The sequence below is a fragment of the Cardiocondyla obscurior genome, linkage group LG10 (genome assembly GCF_019399895.1).
Source record: "Cardiocondyla obscurior isolate alpha-2009 linkage group LG10, Cobs3.1, whole genome shotgun sequence".
Classification (NCBI taxonomy): Eukaryota; Metazoa; Arthropoda; class Insecta; order Hymenoptera; family Formicidae; genus Cardiocondyla; species Cardiocondyla obscurior.
The window spans coordinates 4,769,025-4,788,088 of NC_091873.1; the positions used below are offsets into that span (position 1 = coordinate 4,769,025).

At 40.4% G+C, this 19,064-nt stretch overlaps 1 protein-coding gene and 1 long non-coding RNA gene across 3 annotated transcripts in view; one reads left to right on the top strand and one right to left on the bottom strand.

Moving 5' to 3' along the window:
- Ss (spineless) overlaps positions 1 to 19,064 on the top strand; it is a 123,782-nt gene that overhangs the window by 24,760 nt on the left and 79,958 nt on the right. The gene's annotated exons all lie outside the window — the stretch shown is intronic.
- The window catches only part of LOC139106272 (uncharacterized), a 59,802-nt gene that overhangs the window by 789 nt on the left and 39,949 nt on the right, over positions 1 to 19,064 (bottom strand). The window contains exon 3 of the long non-coding RNA XR_011546325.1: positions 16 to 120. This is a non-coding gene — a long non-coding RNA (uncharacterized lncRNA). The remainder of the gene's footprint in view (positions 1 to 15; positions 121 to 19,064) is intronic.

The window sequence follows — 19,064 nt, forward strand, 5'->3', positions numbered from 1 at the left end:
AAAATTGACACTTACTCCGGGGTTGCTCCGCTGGGGCAGGATACCCTTCCTGGGCCTCCTCCTCCTCTCAGGATGTCCGCGGGATGTCGAGGTGGTCCTTTTTCGATGGTGCAATATTATCTGAAACAGAAGAATTGTACTTAACATGCTGTTCTATTCAATGTATTACTTAGCGCGTAATGTTTATGTCTTACCGAGCGCGCGTTTTGTTTACGGGCGACCGGACGAGAATTCCAGCGCTAGCAGAGCTAGCTCGCACCGTCCCCCCTGCTCCCCGCGCTCCCCGCGCCTACAGCGGTCTAATCCCAGACCTACGCAATACGGAACGAGCCGGCTGACTGCAGCCAGCGAGCACCCCCTTTCCCCGTGCCTCTTGAGGCTGCTCCGCCAACGTGAAATGTTTCTCGCGCACATTATCTACCGCGTGCTCCTTAAAAATCACTTGATCGAAACGGGACTTCGGTTCGTAGGGTTCCCACAGCAAGGCGAAGTACGCGAAACATAGGTACGCGACGATAAACCGCGAGAGAACACCCACAGATACCCCGAATATCCATCGCAAAAGCCGGTGCTCTGCACGTGGCCGGTGGATCACATCAACTGTGCAGCGGTCACATAGATTATTCGCGATCAGGCGATCGATGGAGCGCTGTGATTGGTCGGCGCGCTAGGGAACTTATCACCCCCCCGCACCTACCGTCCTTAAGCGTCAACGATGTGGCTCGTTTAAATAGGATATTCTTTTCGTATTAATTAGAAAAATAGAATAGCAATTTACTTAATGCATAAGTGTTTGCGTTACAATAAATTTTAATAATGATTTTTAATTATATATAAATGTATGATAAAAGATTAATCGCGCTGCTTTTAATAAATCCTATCATTAATATCGCGCAGCACAAAACTTCGAATTTGGAATAAAGGTATTTTCTCGTGCAGCTCTCGGCTTTAATAATCTTTTAACGCGAGAGCTGTATCTCTTTCGGATGAGAAGTGCGAGTTAAATGCTATACCCCGGGTGTATTGGACCACCTCGAGCAATACTCTTTTCTAAAGATTTTTTATTCTCTCTTTCCCTCTGTTCGCCGGCGTATCACTGATAACACGCGCTCTGTTTAAAACTTTACGCCCCCCACGCCAAGATCACGTACGCTAGCCGCCGTCGCCGAAACAAATGCCGTGTCTGCCTTTCAATGTACGTGCATTTGTAATTTAGTACTGAAAATTATTAAATGTAGAACGGTTTCTCTTAACGCGGGAGAAGCAAGAGTGGTCGTAATATTACAATTATTATTATATCATTCGAAATGTCAAGGGTCAAGCGTGCCGCGACTATGGTATAAGCGTAATATCGGTGCCTATTGAACGTGCCACATTCTTCTCCGCCCCACGTATACGACGGCGATACGTAATTATCTGGCGGACTGCCTCGCCCCGATATTTATGGGATCGAGAGCGAAAGATCGAAATCGAAATCGTGCCTGGGCAGTCCCATCTGCCGATCTGTCTCCCGAAATGTACGGCGTATCTACGAAATCGGAGCCCACTGCCGATGCCGCGGAATTAAAAGGCTGCGCTTTAAGGATTCGCTCGCTCTTATGTTCATTAATATCGTGTCAAGTTTGGATCCGGCCTCGTTTTCCCACAGCTGGCCGGCGTCGCCGCAGCAAAAGTCATATTTGCTTTTCAATGTACCTACACCGCGATATTAACTTGCGCGACGATCTAACGTAATGATCGAGATTAATTCGCTCGCCGCGGAGATTTTGTCGCGTTGACGTTTGCGTTAATTACCCGGGTGCGTACACAGATCCGAATTAAAGTCGTACGTAAGAGACTCGAGAGCAGCAACAGGTTATGCAGTTGCGATGGACGAGATTGAATATTTTCGATACTATTTTCCGTCTTTCTCATACGTTCGTTCATTACCCGTTAACCAAACGTCGAGCGAATCGTCGCGCTGCTCGACGTAATTTCAACGTCGTTTCGTCGAGATGTAATGAAACGCACGTCGCGTTTGCGGGGAGTGCGGAGTGTAGAGCGACTTCGTAATCGATCAAGTATCGAGATAAATCGGTAGATAACTAAAAAATTCGCGATGCTTTCGTAATTATTCTAGTTCAATGACAATGGAGAATCACGTGTACGCGAAAGTCGTCACGATCCTTTAACCTATTGACCGAACACTGAATACCGATGCATCACGCGATGCACTACTCGTGGTCATGTAAGACCTTGAACCAATCGGGTAAAGAAACGCGCACGCACTCCTGATAGGAAGGACAACGGTTCATTAAATCGCACACGCTTTTGCCATAGAACAAAACGCGGACATCGCGCGCTCATTCATTCGCGAGGCGCGAACGTGCGTTTCCGCAAAACAGAATTATATCGCGCCGAGGGCTATGCCGTAACGAGAAGACTCCGTGGTATTTTCAGGCTATTGTACTAATAGGTGAGATCTCTCGATGAGCCCCTAGGTAATGTATAGCGGTTGGTTGTAGCGAGGGTGTAGACCAGCCACTTTTGCGGTTTGTTCATCGCGTTGCAAAAAAAAAAAAAAAAAAAAAAAAAAGACGCGTGGCAAAACATATGTGTGTATTGAAGCGTAAACGGCCATTTACGGAATAGTAAATTATGGTTTGTAACACGCTAACCTGATAAATGTAGGGAGTAATAGCGTAACGCACGCATGCAGGGATCTCTATTGTGCTCTATGTTTATCCATCTCTCGGTGAATGCGAATAATTAGAATTCACGTCGTAATCTGCGGCCGGCTGCAATTGTTAGCTACTCGTTGAACCACTCGTTTAAAAAGAAATAAAATATATTTTTTAAATACCTTTCCTTAGAAAACTGTTCCCGGCATTAAATTACGATATGGATTTATCGATAATATTTCAAGTCATGTTAATAGAATATAAAATAAAATTCACGACGTTAATAAAACATTAAATATTTCCTCATTTTCGTTGAATCTTGAGCTTTGATATTTTTGTCAATATCGCGATATATATTTCGTACTCTTGTTCATTTTATTCCGAGTGAAAATAGCAAATTTGTCGTCTGGATGTACTTATCGATAGCTCGGCAATCGGGAAGTATAAGTCGATGCAACACGCGAGGTTCATCCACGCGCGATATGCACGTAAAGACCTTGAACCGATGAAACGATCGGCGGAAAGCAACGCATGCACGCATTCCCTGTCGACAGACAGACGGTCGGCGGGGTGAGACGGGCGGGCGGTTCGTCAGTTCTCGCATGTCTCTCGGTTTCGAGAAGGCACGGATAAATTTACGGGGTCGCCGTCGCCGTTGTCGTCGTCCTCGAGGTTGTACACTCGGGCGCACCTCGTTCATTCACCAGCTCGGTACGCGCGGATGATAGCGTGCCACGGCAGACGCTGCTCCGTATGTCGGTTAGGTCAGGTTTTTAACGCTCACGTGATCACGTCATCGTGCGTGCACCATCCCATGGTATGGACCACGCGAAGCTACAATGTTAGGCGTCACGAAGACGTCGCGACCGGGCGCGTCGTGAACTTCCGTTTCGATCTCTTTCCTCTCCTTCGCTTCTCGCGTTCCCTATCGTTAATTCCTTCCGTCTTTTCGATATTCAATCAAACGCGACGACCAAACTAAAATATCTCTTAAGGAAAACTCGATTTTATTTTCAACTTTATTGTCGAAATGAATTAAAAAGCTATTTCTTTTTTTTTTTTATATATAAGATTTTTTTTTTAGTTTGGTCAATTAAATCATTCAAGTAGCGTTACGTTTCTAACTTTTCTAATATCCAATCTCGTTTATTATTTTGTTATAAATAATAATGTTATAATCAGAAATATCGCTTTTAATGAGCTATAATATATAATTGGAAAAAAAGAAGACGGCTTAATATCGAACCACCTGAGTGTAACCGACATCTTCCTTTCTCCGCGACACATTACGCTCCACTGGAAATCACTCAAGGTGAGCAGGTGCTCTCACTTTTGAGCACAAGTGCAGGAAGGGTATCGTTTTAACGGTCGATCATTAATTTCAGTCTTAAAGTGGTAACGATCAAACGCCGGTAATAACAATGGCACTAAAGGCGAGTATCCAGTCGCCGAACTTAATTACAGATTGAAAATGTTTCTCGGCTCATCCCCGCCGACTGAAATATATCATTCGCGAATGTTAATTCAATTCGACCGCAATCAGGATTATTATTCGATTATCTTTAGCGAAATTCTCTTTCAAACTTATTATAAATAAATTAATATACTTCCACAAAAAGAAAAAAGTTAAATATTTAATAATATTCGTATTCAAAATATAATGATAATTATCCCTTTTTTTGTACGTGTGTTATGTACGTGCGCGAGAGAAAATATCTACCTTACTTTAGGTCCACTCATTAAAATGTGATCTATCACCTTTATTTAATTTAGCATTTGAGGCAGTACCCTAGGAGTTTAATTACATTAGAAAAAGAATCGATGAGATTTTGCAGACCGGTTTCGACGCGCTCTCCGCTCGATCGCTTCGCGGTCAAAATTACAGCCGTTCGTTGCGCGTTGCCGGTCAAAAGCCGAAGAAACGAGACTTCATTATCGGCGCATTCGCTTAACGTCCGGCATTAAGGGAGTAAATTAAATAAATAAGAAAGCGCGGAATTGGCGCCCTCGAGTCTCCCGGCCGTCGAGGACGGGTGCCGGTCTCTCCGAGCACCTCCTGGCTCGATTTCGCGAACGTCGCGTATTATAAATAATCTCGTTAAAATACAAAACGGTCGACATTAGCATTAAGATAGCGGCCGCGTGCCGTGGTAATCGGAGAATTAGTCGTCGCATCTGCCGGCGATGCTGTACGCGTAGCCGACGTAATGTGCACCCGAGATGCTGCTTCAGCCCGCAAACGAAAGGGATATACAAAGAAGATGGAATTACGATGTAACCTGCGCCGTTCGACTTATTGGGAGTAATTTAGATACGAGGGAATGAGCGAGCCTGCACGTTTGATCCCGCGGTTGAAAAGAACGCGCGGGAGTCAACGACTCTTGTTTCCGATAACCAAACGTGCGATTATTAGACTATTTCGCGATCGCAGTGCGGCACATCGGGTCAATTTTAAACCGCTAATTTCATTGTCGCAATCGCACGCGTATATGTACGCAGGGTGTTTCCAGGTAAAATTCCTGTATAACGAAAGTGCATATGGAATATAATGCACATGTACGATTCTTAATAAGGAGATAAAAAAAAATAATATGAACCATTTGTATTCAGTTGTTTCTTTTTCTGCAGCACCTATCTGCATTCGATCTAGATTACGATCGTAAGACTTTACAAGCACTTTATCTGTCTATCTAACAGTGCAGTCTTTCTATCGGGTATCATTAAAGCCTATAATTTTAAACAAGTTTCTCTTTCACGTGATACGAATGATACTATCAAGCTAGGTAAAATAATATAACCAACGTGTTTTTTCTTTCCTTTTATATTACATAAAGTGCTAGTACGAATGCAATGCAATATGCATTATTTCAGTAATTATATACTATATATCGTTACGCTGTAATTATTGTATGGTACAAAAGTATAATTATTTGAAAACTTCGAAATTCTTCCATTTAAACATGAGAAAAACATAATTTTCCTCGTCATTTTTGAAATTTCTGAATAATGAACAATTTATCTTTCAATACAGTCTAGTTTTAGTTAAAGATTTTTATTCTAAAAATCAATCGTTAATCAAATCGTCATTGTTTCTTCTATTGTTTTAGTCTACGTGCAGAATTTTTTTTTTATCGATAATTTTGCACAAGATACGTTCATGTATTTTGATCACAATTTATGAAAACGTATTTCCTCGCCGTATGAACAAACTCGGTAAAAAAAAAAAAAAAAAAAAAAAAAACAACGAGCTAATAAAAAAGAAGCAATAGTAGAGAGATAGTTAGACGTCTACCGCGTTATCTGTCTCCATGTGCGCGCGACGAAAGTGTGAACACGGTCACGCGTTTAAGGTGCGAACCGTGGATCGCGAATTTCGTGTCCGGCCAGATTCCCGAGAGGGAAGGAACGAACGAGAGGATCCGCACTACGATACAAAGAGAGATACGCCGGAGGAGGGAAAAGGGTGACGGAGGTGTTTTTCTCCGACCAGCTCTGGGCTCCGGGACCGAACTGAAAGGGTACAAGGTCCTGGTATGCGGTGATATCGACTCATTACCATGCCCGGTGCAGGGATCGGAGCGCGACTTGCATCCATTAGGATAATTGCTCCTCTAAGTCTTCGTAGCGCTTTCTTACCTTCACCCTCGCTCGTCGATTACTTGGCGCGCACGTACCTACGACAATACGCCGATTATACTATCGATTGGGTTCAGCCCACCTTCCGCTTATCGCTGCCAAAATTACGACCTTCTCGCGCGCAGAAAAGCCGAGATTTACGGACAAAAAACGTTCTTTATTTGCGTGCGCATTATGAAAAGCATTTTATTGTAATAAAAAAAATTAATCTTTTACGTAAAAAAAAAAAAAAAAAAAAAAAAAATTTGTAAAATACGTTTGTGTCTGTAAGCGTGTTATGCTTTATCGAGATGTCCAGTCTAGAGCGACATCCGGGGTACGGTCGACGATAAATTTCGCGTCAGACGAACGCAGCTTTTCCGTATCTGTGGAGACGAGGAAACGCACGAGAGGGCTCAGCACGGCACGGCAAACGGTTCCATTAGATAATTAATTTCGCCCTTAATGAGCCCGCGGGGACGTATGTTAATGCGGCGCGTAGGATATTTACATCTACGGTAGTCACAAGGTACGGCAGTTTCAATCGTGGTATACCCACGCATTACGGAGACGCACATTGATAGGCCGTTCGCCGGCCTTTTGCGTTTAAGTCGGGACAACGTCCGAAACATATCTCACTCCGCCTTGACACCTGCGAATTCCAGTTGGCACGTCCGATACAAGCGGTCCTCCTTTTATTTATTCCAGTTTTTCTACCGACGAAAGAAATACGCCGTGTCGTCAGCCGGTGGGAAATTAATTAAGTATAATTACAGGCCTCTCCTTTTATTTCCTACGCGAATCGTACGTTCTCGCGAGCCTCCCCGGTCTCGGCATTATTTATTATTATAAATCGGTAAATATTATGTAATATTACGTGCGTCATTTTTATTGTTTCTTCTTCCGCTATTTATAATCAAAGAACGATTTAATTAAAATGCTTTAGGTATCACGAACGTTATACGTTTGAAATAATTAAATTAAGAATTCGACATTGCGGTATATTTCAAAAAGTGTTAATTTTTATTATTGCCAAATTAAATATTTTGAAAATAAACTAAAATGGGAATAACGCAAAGGAAATTGAACGCGAGAGGAAAGCGCTGGACCACTAATCTTGTCGGCGGTGAAAGGCCGACAAGCAAGGGGCCAACACCCGATAAATGGATTTGAGATCGTTCTCTCTTACCCTTTTTGGCCCCTCCTCTCCTTTCGCTTAGGTCAGCGACGACTTACTTTTTGTTCTCTACGTCGGACAGAACGTTCGTGTTCGGGATTGCTTGTACTATGTCACACGAATTCGGTAGCGCTTAGCCGTTCCGTGTGTGCGTGCATATACGAAGAAATCGTCAGGAATTGATTAAGAACCACATGTCCCGACGATCTCTTCATTATCGCGTTTAGAACGAAGAAGAAAACATCAAATAAATTTCACACGTTATACAGAGGATTTACGAGGCCGCGCTATCTCATTTTATTTTGCTCGTTTTATTTCGTTCTTTTTTATTTCGCGAAATTTAGACATATTTTTTTAATTGTTTATTTAAATGTCTCGATTACTTCTAAATATTTTTAACTCGATAATCTATTTCCTAAATTTTTAAAAGCTTTAAAATGATTTTAATTGAAAAAGAGTGTGATAGGTAATCGAGCCAATATAAACTTGAGACTTAATCATTTCGCTATGTGATATACTTTACGATCGGATTAGCTCTGCAATGATAAATTGCTTAATTAATAGAAATTCTTATCTATGTGATAACGTTAAATTATCAGATAATTAGATCAGATCGGCTGATAATTAATTAAATGAATGTCGTATTTACATATGCGGCTTCTCGACTATCGTTAATGGTATACTTAACAAGACCGCGGCTAGTAATTACGTCGATATAGAATCACTATTCGTAATTCAATAAGCAAAAGATGGGTAATACGCACTCGACGGTGAAACGAACCGGTTCGCGTGGATTCACCTAATTCTACTTCTCTTACATGTACGAGCAAATGAGTCCCGGGCTAATCACCGTGTGTGATTTAATGTATAACCTTGCATATATGCAGAGTGTTTCTAGGTTAAATAGCGTAATGTCTAGTCAAACAAAATCCAATTAAATCTTTTATTCAATTTTTATAGATACGTATGGACCATTGATTATTTAAAATGTGCCTTGCGTTTAATCGAAATAAGATATACTCGCCCAAATGTAGCGCAATGCGAGTCACTGATTTTCATACATGCCGCATCTGTGCTTGAATGCCGGTTGCACCTTGCACCTGTTGTCTAGCGATTGCTTGATTAACGACACCACTTTCTGTATCACAGGCTCGCAATCGGTTGCTTGTACTTAAAGAAACTTATATGACGTGACTACACTCGTGCTCGAGCTCTCATTTTCAGCCGCAAATACTTGATAACCGTAGGTTTTAATATATCGATTTCCAGACCATTGATTCTAATCTAATATCATTCATAACGATTATGCATTATTACAATCTCTTTAGCTGCAGTTCAAAATAATGTGTCGTTAATAATTCGAGAAATTAATTCTGCAATTTGTATTTAAAACTTGTCAATTATTAAAATACTAAAAAGACTATTATTTGACGAAATATTAAAATAATTTGTTTAAAAAAAAAAAAAAAAAAAAAAAAAAAAAAAAAAAAAAAAAAAATGACGTGTGGCAATTTCGCGTTTAAATTATTTTATTTGATCACACAGATTAGAATGCAGTTTTATAGCGCATGTGTAAAATATATTTACAGTTATAGGAAATACTTTGATAATGTTAGGGTTAAAACGCGCTTTTATCGTGCGAGTTTTATTTGAGGGACGACCGTTGGTCCAGTGCTAAGTACTGCACGGTGATTAGAGAGCCGTGATGCGTAATAAATCACGTGTACGCGGTGTATTATATATCATCCAAAGTAATTATTTCCCGTGATTATAAAGGAGGACGGAGTCGACTTAACCCCGATATTTGTATATCAATTTTTTTTTTCTGCAGGAAATGAATTCCCGCGGCGAACACTGCGTGGCAAATGCGTGAAATAATTTAATGCGGTAGCGTATGGAATTTAACAACTTGGCCACCCCTTAACCTTTCGACTTCACTTATCTCGAGCGCATCTTGTCTTACCGTTACTCGCGGTAACTAGATAACTTTATACATCATTGTGTAGAATTATGATAGCTAACGTTTCGCATCTGCTCCGCACGAGCTTTCTTAATGATGCATCAGATTTCATTTTCTTAAATAATAATATTAAAATAAACAACTGATTTTTATTTATTAAAATTAAGTGCGATAATAAAAGTAAAATGCGTTAAAAAAAATCTATTTCTCAGAGTTAAAACTTTACTTTCGTAATAAATGCAAAAATATGTGGCGAGTGAGAATTAGTTAAATTTTATTTGGCAATATAATAAATTAACGTTAATAAGAGAATTCGAATGGAAAGCGAGCTCGAAGGCACACGAAAAGTTTCCTGCACCCCCGACCTAATATTATATATAAGTGATTTAATAATTACCGAGCGCGCCGGGGCACGAATTAATGCCGAGTCTGTGACCGGTCGGTACATTATTTTAATGAAACATGAACACGTGTATATAAATTACATCTCGATATACCTTTTTTCCACGGTGCCCTTAATGGCAGCGCGCGCGTCTCGCCTGGCCCACGGTGGCCGACTGCGAGGCCGAGGACTAAATTAAATGAACATCTAAATCGTCTCGAATGCAGGCCCCACAAATCTTTCGACTGCCGAAAAACCCGATGGGTGTAGAGCTGCTCTCTCACCCATTCTCTCTCTTCCTTTCTTCCCAAACCAAACCCACGGACAGCTACTAGGGATCGGCGTTAACCCCGCTCGCGAACGCGTCCCCATAAATTCTTCTGATCGAAATTCGAAATTCGGTATACCATCGCGCGATTACACGAGATAAAAAATAAAAAAAAAGAGTAAGAGAAGAGGAAATAAAACAAGTACATAACGCGTCGTTTAAATGGTGCACCGCTGAATTTTCGTGGTTTGTTTTCGTTCAGATTACTCGTGAACGGGAAAATTAGACTGGTCAATTTAACTCTTTCGTTTCATTAATTTGAAAATTAATTAAAATGTTATAAACGGTATTTAATATTGATTTTATATATCTCTTAAAATTAAATGCGAATACAGTGACGTAAACGAATCGCAAGGAGCTTTCTACCAATTTGCCGGAAAAGAAAGTTTGACGAACAAACATTGAATTAACATTTCTAAATAACAGATGCTTTTGATATCAAAATAATTAGAACGTGTAATTATATCTAACTGGTTTTACAGGTTAACGCGTTATTTGAATTTTTAATATCTTAATTCTTTATGTAAATTATTATATTTTCTTTGGTTACGAAAGTACAGTCCCAAGTATTTTGTCTGCGGGTGTATTCTAACGTAGCGAGAATCGTAGTCGATTTAAAAATAAGATATAAGTAAGTGCTCGCCTAAATCGCGCATTTTCACTTTGAGAGAGTTTCTGCAATAGGATGATTCCAAAGCAATTACTGGGAGATATTTTTTTTTTATGGTTTGTGCGTAGCAACGAGCATCGCGAGGTGGCAGTTAACAAATGCAATCTAAGAAAATCGCGTTTTACATTAAATTACAACTTCCACATTGTGCTGCCGTGTGTTTGCGCGGCGGAATCGTATCGCGGCGGAAATCCGTGCAAAATCGTAGTGTCGTGTCGGCGCGCGGCGAGAAGCGACCGATAGGGATCAGAGATAGGAATAACGTCGCTGGTACAGGCATCGTAAACTAAGTGAAAAGGCGTGGGATGTTCACTGGGCAAGCTCACGGATCTTTGTTAATTGTACGGAATTGAGCGCCGATCTCCACCCCGCGATATGAAGATATGATATAAAGATAGTAGAAATCGAAGGATTTCCACAATAATCAGCTCCCCAGCCCGTTTCCTGCGTGAATCGGCATATCGCTGCTCTCGCGTCCCGACGGTAGATTCACCGATAGATTTAAGACGTTCGATTATCGTCGATCTCGGATACTTATTAATTATAATTACGTGTAATTGATTAACTATCCCTCGTATCTGTAAATGTATGCTCGAGAAAAAATTCGATTCGCGAGCGCAAAGAAGAAAAAGCGGCGAAATCGAGAATTAAGCTAGTGATTAACGTACAAGCGTAATAAGTGCCTCGCATTTGCATTCCATCGAGTAATGGTATTCAGGTATTCGGATGCTCTTGAGCGGTTACCGTGCTCTTCTCGGGATCACTCGTCTTTTCGATAGCTGCCATCGCGGAATTTAAATCAGCGGTATCTAACGAACGATTCGTGGACTGCATCCAAATGCAAGGGAAGGATCGTTTCGGCGATCTTGAACCTCGTCTCTCCGGCGCACGGCGCGCCGTGAGATCAACGGGCTGTGTAACAAACTTTTTGCATATTAATCGCGCTCGGAATAAAATATTTATACTCGACATTTTATCTAAAGAGAAATAATTCACGGAAAGTTGTCGAGATTAATTATAATATTTGAATATTACTTTTTTTAATATATAAAAATTGTCTAGGATTTAGAAAAAAAAATGTATTTTTACGCGGAAATAAAATTTCTGATTTTTACGGGAAAGTGCACACAATTTAAAAACCTTCGAACGTGAAGCGTGGGAGAAATGGGCACAACCCAATATCCGCTAATGACTTTTTAAGTGTGATCCAGGTAGGCGCACGGCCACGTTCTGAAGCTGTCCTAATCTGACTTTAATTTATCCTACCGTTACCGTATCAAGAATATTCAGTAGCCTTTCCCATTTTTTTTCTCACCTATCGCTCGTCGTCTACTACGCCCTTTTTTTATTACGAGAGCGTCATAACTCGAATGTGATTGATCACAAAAATTGCGTAGGTAAGATACCGGAAATCGCTTTTTTTTGTCCTCGCACATCCGTTCGTGATCATCGCGCGGCCTTTCATTAAATTATATTTTATTTATCTATTTTTATATTTTATTAATTAATCACCAAAATTAATAATTAAATTATTTTCCCTGTTTTCGATTAACGCTTCTGATTTTTCATCTGTTTTGCTTAGAGATTTTTATGGGATTTTACAATATAACTAAGATCGGACATTTTGCATGCATCTTTTTTTTGCACAGAAAATAACACGCTAAAATAACCACGCATACAACAGGCGTAGTATATGTATAACGTCTATTCTTCCGTCGCCGGTAGAAAAAAAAAAAAGAGAAAAAAGTGCAACGGAAATACACTTGGAATTGGACGTAGAGTTTCGTAAGTATCGGCCAGAAGGAAAGAAAGTGACTTTGGCAGCGGAACAACTTTCGACATCCTGTGCCGAACAATCGGCCATATGCCGCGCCGAATGCCGGTCGAATGCCCGAAACACCCGAATTAGTGGTTTTCAGCCGCGACGTCAAACAATACGCTGTCCAGCGCGTCGGGAATGCAATTGCAGCCGGTGGTCGGCACGAAACTTTCGTATGCGTCAGGCTGCATTTTGTGCTTTACACGAACACGCACACATACGTGCGCGCACGCACGCATGCACGCTCGAAATATTGCCGAACGGCAATGTCTACCGAGTTTAATAGCTACGGAAAATTTCCGACGTGCAAAAAATACTTATCTCAATTTGTGACACTTGCTACGAGACGATAAGATGTCCTTTTCCCTCGAAAATACGAAAAAATTATTTATTAATTAGTTTTTTCGTTGAAAATTTATGTTTATTGAAGCAAACGTATCTCTCGAACGAACCGTTTTCTTATCGAGGGAGAATGAGCGAATTGCTATTGAAAATCGAGAGCGAGGCGAACGTTTCTGTTGTTTGTCGTAAACTAATGCGATGTAATTTGCTACTAAATGCAAGTGATAACGAGAAGTGGATAACGACTTGATGTATTGGGGCGATTCATACTCTGAAAATCATGTTTGAACCGGAGTAATTTCTCACGTAGCCTCGCGTCGATAGCGCGTAATGAATGAACACTAATCTCGTAATTTCCACGAAGAACGGACCGATAAATTTACATCGCTGAGTCGCGTTAGTTTTTTAAATTCTGCCTAATCCCCTTTGTCGAATATTTTAATTAACTTTAATTATTGAGTGGAAATTCTCAATAGACGGCGCGTCGCCCCAAACTCGCGCGTCGGTCACCCGAAAGTGCGATGCTCCGCGATAGAATGTCGCGACTCCCATACTCAATTAGTTCCGGCACCGCGGAATCGCATCATTCCGATAACGCGGCTTGCGCTGGCATAATAATTCCGTTTGTCACGCTAGTTACGCGCTCTACATACCGCCGTGCGAGAGATTTCACGCGCATCGCAAGCGCGCAACCTACGGTGCCGCATAAGGCTGCCGCATTATTAAATGAGAGGTGGCGTCGCGACGCAGCGCGTCTTTTTCCCCCTCGCAATAGAAAATAAAGTTCTCGCTAGGTAGCTTCCCGTCAACGTTAAAAAAGTATCTCCCACGTTTCTCTTTTTTGCCTTAAGTCTTGGTAACAAAAAAGAAATGATTTAAAGAACCCTGAATCTAAATATCTTTGGCATAAATGTACAACGTAGCCAGTCGACTCTTAAATTGATCTGCATTTGCATCGAAAATGCGGAATTTCATATCCTGTTGAGACTTACAATTAATCGGTAGAATCTTCTATAGCGAGATCAACAGCCCGCGCCTCACGTCATGCCGTACGATCCGTAGCATAATCGACATATTATGCGCAATATTTTCCCCCCTCCCACACGCGCGCAATATTAACGGGAGCGTAAAGCATCTCGTTCTCTCGTAATACGCACGCTGCATTAGACGTGTTAGCACGTATAAGACGTATGGTGATGCACGTTATAATATGCACGTGGTAAGTGCCGCCGAGCTGCGCGGAAGAGTCGTCCCGAGCCGCGGAACTCCTCTCCGCTTCCTAAAAGTTAATTATTATAATTGCCGCGGTTGCAAAATTAATTGCGGTGGCCGCACGGACGAGATACGGCCAATGATCTCCGACGCAACCTGTTCCGATCAAGCGGCCAAGCCGCTGTTCGTGGTCCAAGGTGGACGATCATGCGATGTGTCATAAAATAGAAACTCTCCAATTTATTGTCATCTTTTTTTTTTTTTTTTTTTTTTTTTGTTAAAGGCACATTATTTTCGAATTATATTTAATTAGATTTTACGAAAATATGCATAAAGTTTGTAACACGCGTACGTTCGACGTTATTATGGTTAATCTTTTTCGGCAAGTAATTTTTTTATTGCGTAACAATATCATGAATGTAATTGGAATACCGACAAGCGGACATTTATGAGACATTAATCGCGGGAGTTGGCAAATTTTCCGCGGTATATAATATACACGAGGTAAATCTTTAGAGAATATTTTGCGTTATGTGGACTGGAAACGGGATCTGCGCTGCTAACGATACGTAGAATGCGTTTTCACGCTCCACGCATGGTTGACCCGCGAGAAATGATTTTGTAGAGCTAGGTAAATAGCAATTTTCGCAATTTATTAAGAGCACTCTTTACTCATTAGCAGGTCCATCCTTACGCAGTTAGTTATACGTATCTTTTTATTCGCAAGACATGAGAAATTCTTAAATAGCCTTGCCTAATTTGTGTAAAGTAAAGAGAAGGAAGGAAGGAAGTAAGCAATTTTCCAAGGAAACGTAATTTATCAGAATTAATTTCTACATCTTTTTTTCTAATTTTGAATTAATTTGATAAATTGACATAAATAATGAGTAGTTTGAAGTATAATTAAACTAAGCATAGAAATATACATATACTCACAGTATATCTGTATGTATACGTGTATTTAAATTGTTTCTCATAATTATTAAAATAATTTAGTTACATTTAAAGAACTGTACGGAAAATAATATTTCCCGTCAAATAATAAATTTAATTTTAAATATTATAATTGATTTTCAATACTGAATTAATTCCAATTCTCTTTTACTTCTAAATATAGACATATCGCGATATGATAACGAAGGTACGTTTAAAAAAATTTTTTTTGTACATTTTCTTGCGCCCTGTGGCGTGATGAAGGATACTTATATGGCAGTGGTAATTTATAGCTGCTGCTCGTAATTTTTATTTTCCAAGGGTTAAGCGTTTTTACTGTAATGCAGTGTTTTTCTAAACGGGTTCAACGCGGCATAATGAACGCTGGGAGAATCTTTTTGAACCGGGTAAACGGATGCAGCCGTGAATTCAACGTATTGTTACCGTCCACCGATCGCGCTAGAGATAGCCACTTATTAGGCCCGATGTCTCGTGTCATGTTGAGATCTGCCAGTTACGGACCGTTAAATAGCTTTCGTAATAGACCACGACAATTGTGTTATGGTATTCACGTGTAACGTTCATTTTTACGACAGCTTGGAAAAGGGAACAAGTGCAAATTCCTTATTCATTAACGAAATAAAACAGTATCGTAGTTTAATTTTAATCATATTTATAAGATTTAAGAAATAAATAGAAATTTTTAAATAAATAAATAAATTTAAAATAAAAATAATGGATAATATAATTTTAAAGTCTGACCATTGCACGATAAATCTCTGGTTCTATTTGTTATTATGTAGATATGTAATTAGATACGATTATTAAGTCGATGAATACGCGGCTGCCCGTGTCACTTCCGGTAAAACGAAATTTTCACTTTCCCATTAGAACGTAATTATCGCTCCTGGAAAACACCTGAGCCATTATTTACAATAAAGCAAGTCATAATTTTTTGGACACGTGACCGATACCTACGATATCGTCCTGCGGGATCAGATTCGATAAAATCAAGTCCTTCGTCTCTCACGGAATACGGAAAGCCGGGGACGCGTAAAATGTAATTAACTGCGATGGAGACATTTTGGCATGCATAATTTATTTTAGATCAATCAATAACGCACACCGAGAACCTCTCGCTCTTTTCATTCGTATAGATTAAGATTGTAATATCGATAATACTTATCGACATTTAAATTACAATTATAATTTAAACTCCAGAATGCTATTATCTATTATATTATCGTTGAATAATAATTATTTTTTTGATAATTTATTAAAGTAAAATTCATGCACCTTGAAACAATGATACGTATCGAGGCAGCACCTTTTGCTCCTGTCTAAATTAAGTACTCGACGTGCTAATAGCCAGGGCTTACTAATCGCTCGCGTAATTTCATTTCTAATTCATCTTTCGACAGCGACAGACAGGGTGCTCCATTTTAACTGCCATCGCTTCTCTCGCACGAGAAGGGATCGGTCCAAGGTCGAAGCCGAGCACTCCCAGGTAGCTTTTCCCTCCACCCTTCTGGCGTTCTCTTTGAAGGATATATATCACCCTCGTATGCGACTGTCGGGGTGACCATCCCATCCCTCCCTTCCGCGGTGGGAGCTTCCATTGCTACCCCATGCTGTCTACCAACCACCCCGGAACTCGACCGGCAGTGTATCTGCCCTCGAAAATCCATAGTGGACCCACCCTCGTTAGCGCCTGCGCGTCGCCTGCTTTCGCTACAACGACCAACCCCTCTTTTTTGCCCTCAACGTAGAATAACGTTGGCGAATATACGCGAGAAAACGTAGTTAATAATATCGCATCGTCGTTAAATACAAAATACATATTTTGTACATCTGAATTGCGCCGAGTGGAAAAAGTAGCCTGATAAAGCGAAAGATAAATTAATGGGAAATAAAAGGAGACGTGGAAGATAGAGAATTACATAAATTTACACAGATTTACAGAGAGATCTTATCCGGGGTCTCTTTATAATATCGACCGACCCATAATCACGAGTCATCGGCTATTCTTTGTCCACTCGCCTTCCGCGTTTCGCGCGCGCGGATGATGGCAGTGCACAAAACAGGCTTTAATGCGAGCACCGAGGCAACCTTGACTGGGATTTACCCGCCTGATAGATTCGAGGATAGCGTGCGGTGAGAGCTTCCGACCGCCTGGACGCGCCACCTTGTAACTCATGTTATTTAATTCTAATCAGTCAGTCGTTTACGGAATTAGCCGGTGAGAGAACGCGACTAATTTATAATTCTTAATCAAACAATTGCCCACCCGTTAATTTTATTCATATCTACAAAAACTATTCATTTTGATTTTATTGTAACAAGCGCTCACACGTATATTATTTTAGATAGTTTTTTTATATTTTATTTAATTATAAAATTAATATTAAATTGCAAGAATAGCGTTTATAGTTAAAAAAATATAAAAAAATATATAAATAATGTCTTACGAATTCAATGAATTTAAAATAAGCTTCTAATTATTGTCGATAAATTACAACTCGACGTAAAATATGTAACTCTTTACAGTATCTACTTTTTCTCTTAAATCGTAAAAAAAAAAAAAAAAAAAAAACGTATTTCATTCGGATATAACATTGGAATGCGTTTTTGCCGACACGGAGGGTTTCGCGTGATTTTCTTCGAAAAGTCGGTGAACCTGTCTCTCTAGGAAAACGTCGTCGAAAATTACCCTGGTAGCGATCCAGGATGAAAATTGCCAGGAAACCTTTCCTTAACGATCGCGGCAACATTGCCGGCCATTAAGCGGAGTCTGAAGTATATGTATACACGTATGTTTCGAGTGCGTTACAGTGTCACGGTTCGCGGAGTTGATACGCATCTACGCAACTGGTCTAATGTTACAAATGCGTTATGCGCGTGGATTATCGGGAGGGGCGCCAGGACTTGACACGTTATCACCTGGCGTACCTAGCATGTCCGGGCTAAAATCATGCGTCACTTCTAGGTCGATCAAAATAATTGATAAAAGGAAAGCCAAAATAAAATAATTCGTTACTCTTGCGCTTCACGTTCAAAGATATATGTATAAATATAAACGCGAAATGTCTATGAAAAGAAAATGATACGTTTAGCTTAATTAATATTTCGAGAAGGACTACCAGTATATAGCGAAGAATAAATATAATCAATTCCGTAATGGCGTATATTCTTCACCGCCGAGACACACGCGCTTTGTTTCTTGGGATCTATAATTTTTTTATCCATCTGTCATCGAGGTACAGTTACCGTGCACCCACGGATAATAGTATAGCATCGAGCCTCGTTTGTATTTCTGAAGTAGGTATGATCGTTCATACGGCCACGAGTTATATCATACGGAGTTACGTTTGCACGAATTTCTATTTTCGTAGACGCTTTTTAATATACTATAATTATTCCCAGAAGCCGCGAATTTTCGAAAATGGTAAACGCGGAGCGCACGGGTTGATAAAAAAAAAAAAAGAACGATGTTAATTTCAATGCTTAGGGATTAGAAAGCGTGATAAATGAGATTGCCGGCCGTATGCTATGCGACGCGGCCGCGCCAAGAAGCACTCTATTAATTATTAGACGACACCAAATCCATTATCCAGGATGAGGAGTGACGGAGGTCCGCGAGGAATAATCCTATTCGAATGCTATTAATGCTTCACCGGACGCTCGTTTTCCTTCCTCGTCTCACCCTTCTCTTTCTCGATAAAACAAAGCTAATTACTAGGCCCGTGAATGGGGCAGCCACGGCTGCGTGGGTCCGGTTTTAACCCTGCGGTCCCCCCTCCGTTAAGTTTCATCATTGGTCCCATATGTTTAAAAAGTGAACACGCAGTCTCGGAATTGTTCTTTTAAACGCAGATGGAGGAATAGTGAATATAACGAGAGTAATAGGCTAATTATATGATAGCAATTGAAATTTGTAGCATATACTTTTTCTCTGTTAGGACATAA